The following is an 11,594-nucleotide window of genomic DNA, read 5'->3' as shown; positions in this document are numbered from 1 at the left end:
TACACTGGATTTTTTTTTCCAAATGATGGATTTCATCTGTTGCTCTTTAGCAGTACCTAAACTGCCATGAAGTTACACCAACCAAAGACCATCTTTCCTCTGAAAGATTTGGGGTTACAACAAGATATGGCAACATTTCAAAATGTGGTTTAATGCAGTTCACTGCCTCCAGACTACTGCTTTTGTCCTCTGCACACTGGCAACAAAGGATCACATTTTTACTTCCAAAGGCCAAAAAAATAAAAGAACTAAACATTTTCCAGTTATGTTCTTCTAAAAGAATTTCAAAGAGGAAAACAAACGGCCCATGTCTTGGGGAACATGGAGTGGAACCAGAACCAAAAACTGTAGCCTGCTTTCAAAAGCAATGATCCTCTTAAGTTGGAACCAGCACAAATCCTTTGTGTGTTAATAGATAGGAATTACAAAAATATTTCTTTCACAAGTCCTTGTTAACCTAAATGACATACATTTTCAGACTCTGCTCTTCATTGGGAAAGAAAAAAGAAATTCAAAACCTACGAAGTCTAAAAAAGGTTGTTGGAACATTTAATTTTTCAGAAATAGGAAGACAATTGGACAGATACATTGTTTTACTGACTTAAAAATCTCTGATGGGGAAATAATTAACCAAGATAGAAACTACCACCAGATCAATCACCGAAGAGCTTTAGACAGTAGTGTCCAAAAGAACAGTTGCAAATTGTGACAATGGTGCCAGTAGAGGCTTTTATCATTACCATCATGAGCCTATCATAGTTTAAGCATATAATACAAACCAGAAAATATTTTACTAGATTATAATATCTAGCAAATCAAAGAGAATTGTGTTTTCCCTGAGTCCAAGTAACCACGAGTTCATTCTACCTGTGAAACAGCATGCAGGATAGTCCAAAAGTCTGAAGGTGTATGCTCAGGGGATCTGACTGCTCTACCATTTTTCCATTCAGTTTGTATTAGACAAAGGTATTTGGATTTGAGAATTAAAAAGTGTGCAACAGGCAAAACAATTCTCGATGCAGTAGCTACAGTTTCAGTCAAGTTAAAAAAGCACCGTAAATCAGTAAGGTGGGCATTTAGCAATAGTTTAACATAAACATAAAATTTATGAATCATGACAATTAAATAATGACTTATCAGGGGAGGCAAGTAAGCAAAATCAGTCCATTTTTAACCCCGTGTAACAAGTGATTTATTTTTTTAATTGCATTAACTTATTTTTTTATTGCAAGTTTACTTCTGAGGACCAAATACAATAACTTAAGAAACCTTTCAATCTGCTTAGACATTCACCTATATTACCCTTTCTAAAACTGATTTTCAGTTAAGTACCATGTCCACTTACCAAGAATGTGTTTGAATTTACAGCTGTGCTCTTAAGCATTCATAAATCAAGCCACAAACTTTCATGGATGAATTTAAAAGCGAGAAGTTTCACACTATTCTGATTCTCTAAAGTATAGGTGCGGACTGCAAGAACATGCCTGACTAGCAGCACAGAGGACTGATGTTTCTTTAGTCACACGCTAGTCAGAGCAGATTAGAAATTACGTTTGATTTCTATTTTGTTGCTTTTTATTGTACTTCGGTTTATAACCCGGGGAAATCTGAGTCTGCACCACTTTTTCGTAACGGTATCACAGCAAAATAGGAGTTGGACAAGGGAAAAGAGAAGAGGAAAACAGTGCATTTCCCACTCCAACCTCATCCTCCCAGAAAATGTGAGGCTGCAAAGATCAATTCTCTTTGTACCTAAGGGTTCCCTCCATCATGAAATCTGCCATATGGTAGAGGAGCGAAATGATCTTAGGAGGCTGGAGAAGCAAGGGCCAAAACTAGTAGGCCAGTAACATATGCGATAGGTACTTCAACATTTTCCCCCAAAGGATCAATAAGTGATTGCTTAGTGATACACATCTCCCCTGTAAACTGTAAAAAAAAATAAAATTAGAATGGGACTACTTGTCTTCCTCAGAGGATAAAGCTCCCTCTTTATTTTGACACATTAATAATTTCTGCTGCATTTTCTGATTTTATCTTTGTTTTGGTATAGCATTCCTGTTCGTCTTCCAAGTAGATGTGTCCCTTCCTAAAGGGAAATTTTCAGGGTGACATGGCTGTAAGTGCCTCCTAATATTCCATGGGCACTTTACAGACCTACAAAGGAACTCGGGAAAAGAATCTTAAAGTCCTGACATGTCTGAGATACAGAACATGGCATGTCAGGTATAAGTGAAGACAGTACACTGCAATTAGCTTTTATTTTGTTGCAGGGGAAAAGATACCAAAAAAACCCAACCAACCAAACACCACCCACCCCCCCACCCCCCCAAACTTTCTTCCTACAAGCAGCTGAGTCCCTTAGACAAACTTACTAACCATTCCTTCCTCTACTGTTCCCCACCCCCCAACCTGCTGCAGTCTTAAGCATACATTTACAATTGCTTTGAGATTTTAGCTACTCCACAGCAGGGATTAGGATCCTTCATGAGACCTTTCTATTTACTAAGCAATCAAGCGAAACAAAAGGTTCAGAGCTCAAGAGTACCTACAAGGAAAATGGACCAAAAGCCATTCCTGGTGTAACCTTGTTGACTTCATGGACTCAGCTTTTACTGTCTGTTTTATACATAGCATCTTTGAAGCAAACAAAACATAAGGGCTTTTAGAAGATGCTACCATTATAATGGGATAGATCAGAATAATTACTTGTTTTAAGCACATTCCTCTGTCTTAGCTTCTTGATTTACAAAGGATACACTAAAGAGTAAATAATATATATTACAAGAATTATGGAGTCTGGCTTGCTTTCTTTAAGCGTAGGTGGTTTAGGTTAGTTGGTTTTAATGCTGAGGCGAAACTTCCCTACTAACTTATGTTCCTTTTGTTGGTATTATATCCCTGCATTTTCTCTAATATGATTTACTGAATTAAGACAAGTATTAAAGAAAATTTGAATTAGCTAGGTTTTCCTATGCAGGAAGAGGTATGTCTTTGTCCTTCCAAGTGAGGTTGCAAGCCTTCAGGGTAGCTAAGAACAGAAACTGATTCCATTTATTTAAAAAAAAAAAAAAAATCATCACTATTGGTGTAAGTTACATAGCTCTGTGAAAGGATGAGAGATAGCTGGAGTGGGACCTTGCTTTCCAGCAGGCAAGGTTCAAGGGCTCACTGATATAAGGTCACATTGAAATAGATTGCATTCAAGAGGGAGTCTCCAGTGATTTAGTTGAACTTTATGTTCCAGATGTCTTCATGTAAAGGTGCACTTCTGTAACATTTAGGAGCAGCTAGAGACAAGTTTTATAAGCCCTTTGTTTCTGTAAATGCCCATCCAGGAAAGGATTTAGCACGATGGAGATTTTTCCGTATTTTCATGTTTGCTGTAGAAATGCTGTTAGATGTATTTATTCAATGAGCAGGCACACCTGTTACATTTAAATGCAAGAAAACTGAGTTTACTTGCAGGAAGCCACTGTATTGACAAAAGATTAGTTACACAAATCAGCCTGACAAACAACAAAACTTATGAAGCCCAGTGACCTTTGCATAATGCCTTGCATGGTGTGGCAACACTTACAGGATTCTGGATGGGACGAGCAGTTTAGAAAAGTGTCATTTAGTCAGTCAATACATTTCTGAAGGGAAAAAGGGGAAAGAAACAGTCAGATTAATATTATTTACAAGGGTGCATCACAAGAAAGCCCTCCTGAAAATACTGTCTCCAGAAGAGGCAAACATTGTGGTTCCTTCCCTTTTCTTAAAAGCGCTGCTGTGTATTAACACTGGCGGTTACAGCTGGGGCCTTTGGGCATCTGCACTTGAGCAGCTTTCTCACTCAGGTGAAAATTTATTAACTGAAGTATGCGGCACCCTAGCATCTCTCTGCTAGCGCGCCCTTACAGAAGCAATACTGTCACACACCCTTATCATGAAGTTAGTTTGATCGGGATATCACTACAAGGAGGATATAGACATGGAACCATAAGTTATCTTCTCTTCTAAAAAGAAGGTCAGTAGATATTACAAATATGAGTTATAAAAATGAAGGATAGCTATTTAAAAACCCTTTGTTGGAATTTTCATTACAGAGTGGGTGAGGAATAGCTAAAGGACAGCTATATTTCTTTGGTCTGCTGACAAACAGAAAAGAAGGATAGGAATTTGATAAAACAGGGTAATTTTCAGGGCATTTAACTATGGTAATGAGAAGAAATTATGAGTAAGAAGTTTTAGGCTAAATATTGTAAAATACTGACAATTAGTCATATCTGTTTTACAGAGGAACTCTATCATTTGGGACATGCAGTACTAGCAAGGGAAAATAATAATGAATTTGAGGAAACACAGATATGAATTAGATACTTTATTTTTCGTCTTATCCCAATTCTTGGACCATAGGCAAATGAAACAGGAGTCCACTTAGAGTACCAGAGCTTCTAATATTTGCTGTTCTTTTTGCAACCGGCTCAGTTTGGAAAGTTGCAGTCCTCTGAATACAGGCAGCACTATTAATCATGTATTATACCTTGAGATGGATATCCATCCCTGCTCTCCTTTACACAGGTTGAGAAACCATTAAAGAGAACAAAGCAGAAAGGCACAGCCTGTCAAACTGCACAGCGCTAGAAGGGTTATCGTAATACAGTTGCAGGCTGCTGTCTTTTCCAGTCTGTACGACAGATGAAAAATTTCATTCTTGTGACAAAAACGGTAATGAGGATAGAAAATGGCACAACATGAATCCAGCTCTCTGACAGGGTTCGTAATGAGAATCAGAATTGTGCAAAGTTAATCTAATCCCATCACAGTGTTAGAACTCAAGTCGCAGGGGACTTGCTTATATCTATAGTTTCACATACATTATCTCAGAAGCACAAAGCTTATGTGGAAAAAAGAGATATGAGCGGTATTTTGAAGCTGAAAGAAGCTTGCACTATCACAAAATAGTGGGGCCAATCTGATAGAAGATCAGCCTCAAGACCCAGCATTGTAAACGCTGCTGGTTGCACCGTCATAAGTGAGTGCCTACTAGTGCAAGCACTCCTTTGCAAACAAACCACAACCTAAAGGTTTACTTCCTCTGATCTAGAAGATGGACTGTAGAGTGGTTTCACCATTTCAAGAAAGAAATGTACTAGTATCCATAAGGTAATTGAACTTATGTCACACAGCAATGCTGTGTGGTATACTTTATGTAGCAAAATGTATTGGGGTTTACTATTATTTAAAAGGTTTTATTGACTTTCCCACTTACATTTGAGTCTTTAGGGACTGCCTTTATTCTATCATCTTTTTCTTGCTTTTCAAATCAGCTGTCATAAATGAGACTTCAGAATTTTAAGTATGTAAAAACTAGTTCTCCAAATAGTTTCTGGGACACAAAGTATGTAGTTTCTACCTAATACACACAGAAAACACTGTAGACAAAAATACTGTAAAATTAGGCATTAGCTGGCAGACGTATATCACTAATCCTAGAAACATTCTTAATTTGGGGAAAGCATCCTAATGAAGGGACTTCCATCACATATGCATCTACCAATTTGGAAAGCTTGTGCTTCAGATATGTTAAAATATCTAGGATAAAACACTCTCTCTCTCTCATTACTTTCCCTCCAGTCTCATTATTCAACTGATACTGAAAACACACACAGGATTACAAATTAATCCCTTCTTAGCTTAAAAAAAAAAAAAAAAAAAAAAACACACACCACCAAAAAACAAGAAACACCAAACCAAACCCCACAAAACTATGTTTACCTTGCATCCTAGTGAGATGCATCAGGCAGAGTAAGGTATTAATAAGTCTACACAGCATAACAGGTAGCAAGGCAGTTTGACTCCTGCGGTCAAAACTAGCTTATTAGTCTGGGCTGAAGGTTGCACAGATTCACCCACCTCCTTGGTACTTGCCTGGAAGAATAATTAGGCTACTTCCACTCAGTGATTCTTCATGTGTGAAAAGAGATGTTGATTCATTGGACTGCAAACCCCAAATCATCATTATTTAGACATATATCTTTATAGATTGTAAAAAAACCTGAAGTTCTTTAAAATGGCTCTGAAAGGATACATGCTGGAACAAATCTAACCATGGGGAGGCATATATGCTAGACAAGATCTTGCACAACTAAGTTATGACAAGAACAAGCATAATTCATTGTTTCATGTCTTATTTTTCAAGATTTAGCACTACACAGATAAAACGCTGTTTTTGAGAGCATTTATCTTCATCCACATTTAATCTAGGACATCTGTAATAAAAAAACAACATCATAACTAATCAGTTTTAATAGTTTATTCAATCTATTATTTTCCTGTTATGACATTAACTTAAGTAAACATCTTCATATATATTTTTAAAGTCTATTATGGCTTTTGTCTTCTAAGATTGCCACGCCCCCAGGGCAAGGTAACACTTCTTGCTTCCGAGAATAAAATTTCTCCAATTAGAAAACAAAAAAGAAAATACTAAAGTACCATATTTTCAGTTCTTTTCTTCTATCTCTACTTCGGAAGATACTGTTTCCAGGACTCCTTCCTCCACTGTACTCATTTATATAATTTAAGAATATAAGTTAGCAGAAAAGTTAGTGCACTGGCACAGAACATCTTTATGTACAAGAAGGATTCATCTTCCTTTACTAATATAAACAGTGAATATAAAGTTATGGTGGATGTATCCTTGGAAAAAGGTAGGATGCCAAAAAAAGTGCAACAAAAATGGATTATTTACGACCTACTTTAAGGATAGCAAAGGATTCCCTCAACTACCTTGTCAAGGTTTGAGCCTCTCGTTCTCATTAATTTTTGCAGCAGTAGAAGGCCTAAGAAACAGTAAAACGAGCAGCGGGGGACAGAGCAACTTAAATGATAGTGATATCGTGTGCGTTATTAACATTTCCCTGAAGACCTAGAAGCTAATTGCAGTCGTTTGGTTGAGAAGATGCAGACACAGCAGAGATCTCCTGAGAAACTGAACTGAGAAGGAAGCCTGAGTTAACGGCCCATCACACTACTGCTTCAGCTAATGGAAGACATGGCTGTACAGTACCATCTACAACGGTTTTAAAGTTTTATCTTCCTCCTTGCTTATCTTGCTTCTACTTGTACAGTCAAGGAGTTGGACTTATTTTCCAGGACACACCAGTGGCAGGAAGGTGATTTGTTGAAGCTCTTCTAATGAAAAAATGATAAAGCTAACTTTAACAAGCATGAGGAGTGCTACTTTTTTTCCACACGAACTAATTTGAACTGCCGGAAAACTCTTTGGGTACCGTTAATGAGTTTGTGGGACTCATTAGTCCTACAAAAGGACTGCAGAAAATGTGTTTCATATGGAAGTGGAAACATTAAAGGCCGGAAACAGCAATGTCCAGGGCATGAAAGAATCTGTGACCCATAATAGTTGGCCTTGGAGCAAGAGGCAAGCACTTGAAAGATAACTGTATCACTCTCCAGTTCTTCCAGAGGTTTACAAAAAGCCCTTGGCACAGTACCCATAAAGGGCAGTGGTAAGTGAAAAATCACCCACTCTTGAGCTGCCCATGTCTCCACAGGTTCTTAGTGAACTTGGGGTATGTCCCCTCCTAGCTAAATCAGTAACTTGTCATCTGGTGCCTTCCCACCCCCCTCCACAAATTAATGTTTCAAGATTTTTAACAAAGATGGAGTCACAATAGTAGTAGAGTCGAAGAACCACCTTCATATTTGTATTAAATAAAGAGGTAAAGTTAATTTTTTGTGACTTTTACCTGACAGGCTAGGTTATTAAACAACTGGTCATTGTAGCAAGGACCTAGCCTGTAGGGTTTCTGCTCTGGTCAACAGTTCAGTGGCATTTTTGCAAGACAGAATATCACATGCTGAGCAACGTGAAACATAAGGTCAAAAGCTGTAGTATAGAGATGTACACAAACCTAGAAGCTTCTACTTAGCATTTCTTAAAAATACCCAGATTTTTGTATTATTTATTTAAATTACAGATGAAAACCAAACAGCTTTGTTTGGGGTGAGGGAGCTGTGTGTAAGCTCTACACCACGTGTGCCCTACAGATCCACAGGGTAGGCATTTCTCTCAAGAATGAATGGTGGAGCACACACAGCTTCCCTGCCACAACCACCAGCACTGGGGCAATCACCTCCCAAGCCAGGGGGTGGCTGGTGTCCCAGCCGTAACTTCTAGGGGAAGTCCCACACCTCCACATCACGTGTTTTCACACTCTCTGCAATTGCCTGGTTGTCATTTTTTAAAACCATGCCCATGTGAACTCAAAACTTCCTGATCCTAAATGAAAAAGGACAGTAAGTACTTCTAAAAACCCCACGCATTTGTACACATTGGTGTATATATATAAATCTACTTATGCCAAGTAAGTACATAAAGTGTCATCTGTGCATGTGTACATAGATATGAAGATATAAATTAAATTATGTCAATTAAAAATATATTATAGAAATATATATAAACATAATTTATAAATATAAATTAAAATAAATTTAAAAGTGTAGCTATAAAGTGTGTAAGATTGTCTTTAATAAAAATATATTAATAAAAGTGTAAATGCAAGTTTCAAGCAATCATGGACAGCTCTACACACACTTTCCAACAATCCCTAAAACGCTGGAGGTGAAGGTAGGTTGAGGGAGAAGTTCGAAGGGGGTAGGTGGGGTGTGTGCCAAAAGATAGGAGGTGTGGAAGGAGAGCAAAGAATCTAGAGCATGTCTGAAACTTATGATCCCATCTCAGGAGGCCCACAAAGCCCCCGTCCCCCCATTATGCAAGGGGGTGGACAGTTCCGCACCCTGGGCAGAGGCGCCTCCACCAGTGGCTCTTGCTCCAGAGAACGACCACGTGGTACTACCAGGTTAAGCAAGCTTTGTGCAGCAGTGCAAGGCAGGCCTCACTGTCCGCAAAAAACGGGAAACTGTAACAAAATAGCAGTTTCAGAAGAACACGTGTGCATGGACAGTCAAGAAAAGCTGCAGAAGGTTTCAAAAAACTTTTACAGCTGTGTACAGGCTTACAAAGGGTAGAGGTCTGTGCTGTACAAGCTTTCATGCCAGTTCTCAGACTGATGTCTTCTCCAACTTATTGTGAAATCAAAAGCAATGAACAATAGTAATTTCTGATGACAATTATGTTCCCAGAACACCATATATAGAAGTCAACATAACATTCATTCAACTTATTTCTTCCAGATTTCATGATGCACTACACCATAAAATATGAAAACTCGGTGACTCAAGTACATATATTTTTGCACGCTTTAAGTTACATGCATATGGTTTTGTAATGGGAAATGGAGCAATTCTTACAATAAAATCCATCTTTTCCTAGAAGTAAATATTGAATATATGTGAAAAAATCTGAAAAATTCACTTTGCCATAGAAGACAACAGAAAAACCCCCATGTAACGCGCCACCACATAAACCCAAACCAAATCAGTTGTCCTCAGTGCTTTTACTCCAACTGTTCCCATAATCCTTGCCTATCAAATTCAGCCTAACTCATGCAGCTCCTTTTTTTTTTTTTTTTTTTGGTGTCGTACAAAGCAATGACACTTTGAACACCACTAAAACCCAAATGGTGGTGTATCTCTAAATACTTTAACCTTGTCTCATGTGTTGGCAGGGTAATTGAAAACAAATTTCTTTTCCTACTTGTCATAAAACAAATTGCTCACCTCATTATCTTTGCTTCTGCTGGTTAGTATAATTTTGAACTTCAAAAGAGATACTGAGTCCATGGGCTGTTTCAGACCATCTGCTGCTAGACTGCATTAAAAGTGAATGTTCATTGGTTTTGGTGTCCTGCCCAAACCCTCTCAAAAAAAGGGAATACACAGCAGCAGTTAGAGAGTATATTTTGCAAAGCTAATATGAATGTGCATTTATGTTCCCACACAAACCATCATTACAAACAATTTATGTTTGCTTGTTAGAAAATTAATTTGTGGATGAAGAGTTAGAGACTTGGGATAGGGGAGGGGAGAGAAGAGAGCTGCCCATAGAGGAGGACTTTCCTTCCCCCTCTGCTTTCTGCTGCCCTTCTCAGCTTGAAAGAAGATAGGTCTGCTGATTCACCTCAAATTCCTCTTTAGGTTTAAATTATTCCCTGTACCAAGCCTCTTGGCATGGGACAATATGACTGAATTAAGTTTGGAGTCCTCTACAGCTGCTACCAGGGCCTGTTATATTAAGCAGTGGATCTCATGCCTACAAAGAAGAGCTAACATTTTCATAGCAAGAATCAGAAGCAAATAAAGTCCTATTAAGCTTCTCCTCCTCCCTCAAGGTTACTATTTCAAGGTAATAACAATATATGAGATAAGTCTTGTCAGCCTCTGCAGGACACATTAAATTCCTGTTAAATATGGATTAGATGAGTACTGCAAAACCACACAGTTATAAAGGGTACATCCCTTTAACTATTTGGCATCCACTGCAAGGCCAGAGCAACAGCAGACACTTCTGGAAAAAGACATACAGGCAGCAAGCAAGGTTTATACAAAGGTCACTATTCTCACCGTATCATTTCTGAGAGAGGAAAAATTCAAATGTACACGCACGTCCTTTCATTATTTTAAATTAACCAGGGTGCAAGAAAGTTGTATGATTTTAAGAGCAAAGTAACTGGAAAAACACACGAGATTGAGACAACAGCTGAACGTTTTATAGAGCAGGACAAGAGATAACATATGAAAGAGTAATTATTTTGTATTCAACTGCTATGAACCCTTCATTTTGTACAAGTATTATAGGGCATAACACAGGGCTGCCACAATTTAGTTGTATTCTTCAGGGTGTATCGTTGAGTGAGTGGCTGGAGAGTGGCAAAGGCAGCAAGAAAATTGTTGGACGAGTGATCTTCCTGAACACACACTTAAAACTGGTAAGATCAGTAAACCTGTACCAGGAGTGACAAAGTGTCTGCTCTACTATCTGCTCTGTAAGAAGGAAATGTCTTCTTGGTCAGAACTGGTGATTGAAGTACTCAGAATTGCAGGAGAGGCTTGAAGGAGAAGCCTGAGCACACAAAGTTTTTCTGCTGCACCTTCACTGAAGGGTCCCTCAAGCGCCAGTGCTTTAATTGCAACAAAAACATTCAGACAAGCATTTATGGTGCGCACACATGAGAAAAAGTGTTCTGGAAAAACAACGTATGAGGAAAATGCATGTGGAAAAAAGTTACAGGAAAGAAATATCACCAACACCACAAATACAGTTCATTTCTGTAGGGCCACTACCCATTTTTATTACAGAACATGGAATATGTTCAGAAAATCTAAATACCATATATGTAGCCGTTTCAAATAGTTTTACTTGAGACCTATACTTGGATTTCTACTTGCGCTCTCCTCTCACATCTTTATTCTGGGGGAAGATATTTTGGACCACCAGTAGTTTGTTCTTCTCTCCCCTCAGTCCATTGAGTGATGAATTCACCACCCAACAACAGCTTCTGCAGCTTCCACAAAAGCAGGTGATCCATTTCCACCAACTAATACATTACTATTAAATCCATTCATCAACCACGTGATGCTCAAGACAACAATTTTATGTGAATAACTAGTGTCTGTCAAATGAT

The 11,594-nt window shown here is 38.3% G+C and overlaps 1 long non-coding RNA gene across 1 annotated transcript in view; it reads right to left on the bottom strand.

Moving 5' to 3' along the window:
* Window positions 1-11,594, bottom strand: part of LOC121087409 — a 40,609-nt gene that overhangs the window by 2,714 nt on the left and 26,301 nt on the right. The window contains exon 2 of the long non-coding RNA XR_005827597.1: window positions 3,581-3,638. This is a non-coding gene — a long non-coding RNA (uncharacterized LOC121087409). The remainder of the gene's footprint in view (window positions 1-3,580; window positions 3,639-11,594) is intronic.

The sequence above is a fragment of the Falco naumanni genome, chromosome 4 (assembly GCF_017639655.2).
Source record: "Falco naumanni isolate bFalNau1 chromosome 4, bFalNau1.pat, whole genome shotgun sequence".
In the NCBI taxonomy this organism is placed as follows: Eukaryota; Metazoa; Chordata; class Aves; order Falconiformes; family Falconidae; genus Falco; species Falco naumanni.
Note: the sequence above shows the minus strand (reverse complement) of the source record. Positions and strands in the feature narration are given on the sequence as shown.